This window comes from Morone saxatilis, unplaced genomic scaffold (assembly GCF_004916995.1).
Source record: "Morone saxatilis isolate NCDOM2014 unplaced genomic scaffold, NCSU_SB_2.0 Contig10, whole genome shotgun sequence".
Taxonomy (NCBI): domain Eukaryota; kingdom Metazoa; phylum Chordata; class Actinopteri; family Moronidae; genus Morone; species Morone saxatilis.
In genome coordinates this window covers 9,454,993-9,460,926 of record NW_023339652.1, presented here as the reverse complement: position 1 = coordinate 9,460,926, position 5,934 = coordinate 9,454,993, and positions in this window count along the sequence as shown.

Here is a 5,934-nt window from a genome sequence, read left to right as displayed (position 1 = left end):
AAAGATGCTTCCTTTGAAGCAAAGGCGCGGAAACGAAGGCAATGGTGGCCTTTGTGGCCGTGGGAGGGGCCAGGAAGTCGTTTGTCCTTGCAAGCCATCCGAAGGCACGTCGTTTAAGGTTATTTTGAAAACGCCGCCCCACGGGCCCCTCCGCCACCAAACCTGGGTGGTTGATTAAAAAAAGGGAACACAAAAGTGGAAAAAAAAACAATTCGGAATTTGTCAAGTTGTAGGAGGAGAAACACAACCTGTGAAGGCTGGGTCGAAAGAAACGCCAGATGGAGGAGAGAATGGAGCTTTTCCGTGATATGGGAACTTGAAAATTGTTCCTTAGGGGTTAGGCAGGTTTTGACCGTTACTTTTTGAATGGCCCAGGATTGGTGTGTGTAAGAGTGGGTGAGGGTACAGTATGGATCCACGAAGTTGTTTAGTTGTTAGGCTGTTCCATGGTCCCCAAAAGATGGAGGTTCGGGTTTGCCCAAAGGTGCGTGTAAAAAGAAAAACACCTTCTGAAGGGCCTGATAATGAGGGCTTATAATTCTAACAGTCTTCTTGTTGTGTGATGTGATGTAAGGTGTTGTGTAGAAGTGTTAAAGTTCTCTTGACAGTTTCCGTTTCCTGCGCCAGAGGTGATTGAACTTTTCCTAAAGTTACGAAAGCCGTTGCTGCGTGCGCAAATGTTTTTCAGCGGGGACTTGCTTCTAAGTGGTGCGTGTGTGTGGTGTCTGGTTGGTGTGTGTGTGTGGGCCGTGTTAATATTCGAGTCCCCCAAGCTCGCGTGGGAAACGCAGTCTCGTGTGTCTTATGAGCCACTGATGTGTCTCCAGCATGGGATGGCGGATGTGGTGTTTGTGTCGTGTAATCTCAGTCAATCCTGTGCTCCAGCCTGCCTACATGGCCCAAGGGCCTTGTTGCCATTTTGCACTGTGGCAGAGGGATAAGGTAAGGGAGTTGAGGAAATGGCCGCGCACCAGTCAGGGAGGTCAGGGAAAACCGGTTGTGACAGGACAAAGAAAGTGTGGCTGTGTCGTCGATTTTTTTTTAGTTCGTTGTTATTAATGCGGCCATTATACCTGTCTTGGAAACATGGTTTGTTTCCTTCCTCATAGTATTTATTTCTTCTGTTTGATATTGTGTGAGAGAGAGAAAGGCGGGGGAACCCGCGGTGGGGATAGCGTAATGCGGCTCGGCACCACTGTAAGGACACGTCACCGTTTGGTACGGTGCCGCGGGTCGAGCTAGGGAGAAAACGTGGGGGGATGTTCTGCCAAAGGGCGGGAGGGTCCCATGTGTTGGTTGGGAGGCGGTGTGGGTTGGTCCCCAGCGTGTGTGCTCGGTCGCACGTGGCTCATGAAGATGTGGGTGCGTTTGAAGATAAGGAAAATGCTAGAACGCCGCGCGGGGCATGATCGAGAGGTGGTGCCTCAGAACAGGACCAGGGACGAAGAGGCGTCTGTGGGGTTTGGTGTCTTTGTTGAGTGTGTGGTCATTCGTTTCGTGCCGTCGGGTGACGTTGTGGTGTGGGTTGTTGGTTGGAGGGGTTGTGTGTTGAAAGGACCCCTCTGTGCATAAACGCAAGGAACGACGGCTCCTCTGGCCGCGAAGAGTTGAAGGCAATGGGCAATGTATGCGTGAAGGTGAGGCGCCGACGAGGAAATTGAGCGATGGTTGCTAACCAGAGGTAGAAACGCTGGAAGAGCGACACCATGTGCCAGGCCTGCTGGTGTGTGTGGTGGTGTGTGTGTGTTGTGCTGTGCTTCGGTGTACAGAGTAGTGTGTGGTGCTTGCGGGATTTACCCGTTGCCGTGTACGCAAAAAACTCCGCTCCATGCCTCTCCCAGGTGGCCTGATGGGTGACCTGCCAGCGAGCGGGGGAGTCGGTGTGATTCCCGCATGAAAACCGTTTGCGTTCCGTCTGCGCGCACTGCCGTCGGTCCTCGTCCTCCTCACCTCTTGCTGTCTTCCTCCTTCTTGCGTGGTGGCCGCGTCCGTGCGTTCTTTGGGTATTCTTTCTGGTTCCGTCATCGCCGAGCTCTGTGGGGACCAAACTCTGAGAAAGGATGGAGAAAAAAACGGGGGAGCATTTGTGTAGGCGGTAAGGGACTGGATGGGGCTTTTATGACCACGTGGAAAGAAAACTAAAATAAGGGAATATTTACCAGCGCCGGGGTACTTTTGAGGTGAGGATGAAGGGAGAGTTTGACGTGCGTTCAAGACAGAAAGACCGGGTTCTGCAGAGTTTGAACCTGCGTGCGGCAAGCACGATGCATACTCCAAACTTCGAGTGATGGTGTGTGGAGTTTACGTTGGGATCCGCAGCCTCGGGTCCATGCAAATTATAATTCGGGAAGAAGAGGGGCGGATGGTCTAGTTTAGTGTCTTTGCGTATTTCGGACTTCGATCGGTGAGTATATATGCGGCTCTCAGCGACCCTCAGAGAGTTGGTAGTCTCGGGGTGGTTTCAGGGCCTACTGGAACAAGTGAGGAGAGGGAAGAGCGGAGTGTTGCATACACAAGCTAGCAGTTGAGATACTTGATTCGACTTACGAAAGTGTTGATTGGGCGCCTGAAGCTTTTGCGATGTTTTCTGTGTCGGTAAACTGTGCTTACAAGTTGATAACAAGCCAAGAAAACATTAAGAAGCCCCCAGCAGGTTGATACTTTAAGAAAAAAGACAAAGAAGCGAAGTTGTGAGAGTGAAGCGCAGCAGGGTCGGACAGACACGGGTGCTGGGTCCAATCTTTCCATTTTTAAGAGCGTAAAGATTTAGGCAGGACAGTGCCGGGAGATCATATTTCAACGAACGAATAGCTGCTTCCACCAGGCTGGGGCAGCCCCGAGGGCGAAGCGGAATTAAGTGATTGGCTGTGCTTTGTGGATAAAAACATACAGAAGTCGGATTCATCATAGAAGTGAAGCGACGACAAAAAAGGCCAGACACAACACAGGCGACACACAGCACGACACACACCAGCGACCAGCAGACGAGAGCGGAGTTGATGTTGCGCACAAGAAAAACGCAGGCAGGCGTAAGGAAAAAGCCCGCCGAATGGATGCTGATGTGTGGATTCAGCGGGGATGAGAAATTGGATGAAAGCACACGAAAAGATACGAAAAAATTAGTTGTATTGTGTTTTCTTAAACGCCAACCAGCAAAGAGCAAGACGAACGGCCACATGCTTCACCCCGACAACAGAGGGGACGTCAGAGCAGCCCACGACACACCAGCCCAGCATGGCCACGTTTCTGCGCTGGGAAAGAAATGGATTAAGAAGTGAAAACCGGATGCCTCTGCGCTTGCTTCTTTTATTCGTCTCCGCGAGGAGAGAGTGGGGTGGAGGAAGCAGGAGGATGAAAAAAGAGGAAGCGAACATACCGAGTAGAGAAGAAAAGGTAGAAAGAGAAGAAAAAAAGCAGAGGGACAAGACAGTAAGCACCAAGAGAAACTGCGCAGAAAGCGAGAAAAAGGAGGAGAGAGAAAAAGGTTCCTGTTGTCAGGTGGTGGTGTGATGGAGTTAGATGCGGCGAGTGGCAGCTAGGACCCGGGGATTTTAACGCGTGGAGCGTGTCGGTGATTTTGTGTGTGTGTGGCGGGGGCCCGGCGGGGGCGGGTGTGTGAAACCCGTGAATGTCCTTTGTTTAACGGTGGGTGACAATCTGAAACCCCCGGTGGCTCTCCATTACAGTCAAAAAGTCTGTAGGGACAGTCAACACCATTTCAGCGCGTTCGCCCAGAAAAACTTGGAACCGTTTGTTGGGTGTTCTTTCTGCTGTTTCTGTGTGTGGCTGTGGATGGAGGGGCTCAAGATGGGTTCTGCTTTGGTGTACACTTTAAGAGGACATGGAACGCGACAGACACAGGACAGCAACAAGACAGCACCCAGCAGCTGAAAAACAAGGACACGGCCAGCGACACCGACCGAGCACACACTCACAGCACCTGAAGGTGCGGATGCAGAAATACTAGTAAAGCAGCACCAATAAATCTAATACTCCTTGCGGGGGGTGGTTTCAAGAATAAAATTGATGTGGTGGTTTGGAAATCAAGTATGTATGGAAGGTGGAGTTGTTATTACGATGTAGGTGTTATGAAAGCGCTGGGATGTTGGAACAAATTGGTGGTTGGAGGTTTTTATGTATTATTGCCACTTTCTGTGTGCTGTAATGGTTATGAAACTTAATGGGCGAAGTATCAGCTTACTGCAGGCGCGCTTATCTGTTTCGCTGTGAGGCTTAGTGCAGCCGAAGTTACTCGGAAAACATGTGGGGTTAAGAGTCTGGCCTTGTTCTCTATCAAGACAGAAAGAACACAAAATGAGGCTATTCCCCTCTCTTCTCTCTGCAAACGCTTTGTGGTGGTTTTGAGTTCCATAACAAAAATCTGTAACAAGAGGAGTGTAACAATAAGACAGTGTTGTCTTGATCGCTTTGTTGTCCATGGGGGGTATTAGTTGTGTTGGACTTTCGATGTGTTATGTTAAAAGCGCTTGCAGTGTTTTCACAGATCATCCATAATCACGACATGCGTTATGCCGTCTAAACGTTGGGTCCAACATAGTGAGTGGTTTAGAGGTGGGTGGGTGAGTTGATTTTGGCGTTATTTGGGCAGAAATCCGGGAATTGCTTAGCCTGTCGTGTGCCTTTCTGTGTGTATCGTGTACAGCTTGGCTATCTAGAAAGCTCACGCGTCTAATCGGTGTGTGCGGAGAGGGTGTGGGAAGTATTTCTGTGTTTGTTGTGTGTTAGAAAAGGAGGGGGGTTCGAAGCCAGGGGGGTTGTGTCGCCCTCCTGAAGGTCGCGAGACCTTGCCATCAGTTGGAGATTTCTGGGGGGCGTGCGCGAGACTTGAGACGCCAGCGTGGCGTGCGAGCGCGCTCAAAACAGATTTGATAACAGGGCTGAATGGAAAGCAGGTGCGTATTTTAGCAGGTTTTTTTCGGGAGTGCACCGCTGCAACGCGTTTGACGCCCCGTGCAGGCACAGAGATCTTGACGACGGCTGTTGTTGGCTCCACGGGAGCTAGGGTGTGTAGTTAGGGCGGGGGCAACGGCAGTTTCATGAGTGAAATGAGTGTGCCAAGATGGCAAGGGGGAAAGTATGGAGGGACGAGGGCCCAGGTTAAAGACACACACGGGTACGGAAGAGAAAAAATAGAAAAGCCAAAAAAGGCGAGACCGAGGAGTCGCCGAGAGAGGGAGGTGGAGGACGATTGGGCCGTGCAGCCATGGGCAAAAGGCAGGCAGGTTCTAGCGCGCTGAGAGCAGCAAGCCCGCTCTAGCGGGGGCGGATTGAGAGAGAGTGTGGCGACGCCGTCCTCTGTGGGTTGTCACTGTGGTTGAGCTGGCTGGGGCCGTGTGTGACCGAAGTCGACACTCTTGTTGGTGTTGGTTTTCGTGGTGTCCTGTTAAAGTACGTGCTGTGTGGGAGGCAAAAAATGCGAGAAAAGAAGCGCATGCTGGCGAAGCGTGCAGTTGATTGTGAAGTTTAGGTGAGCAAGATGGTGTGGCAGGCGAGAGTCCTCTGTGCAAAAGAACGACACGGTAGAAAGGTCCCCAACGCCGCAACAAACTTTTTTTCTGTTCAATTGTTTAAAAAGCGGTCTCGCTTTAGAAAGGGTTGCGGAGAAAAAAACAGTATTTGCTACTGTCTGGTAAGGCCCAAAATTAAAGCCGTTTAAAAAAAGATAGTATTAGTTGAAAAAAGTGCGATTGCTAAGAGGGGCGAGGAAGGCTGCTCGTTTTACAGCGAGACCATGGTGTGTTCAGTCCAGGGAGAGCGACCGAGTAAGCATCTAAGTGGATAAAAAAAAACTGTTGAAAAACAGTTCTGCGCCACAGCAAGTGAAGGTGTTTTACTGCCCGTCCGGTCTGGCAAGAATAATTTTGTGGTTCACGAAGTAAATGTGGTGTGTGTGCTCAGCTAGTATTTTGGGCC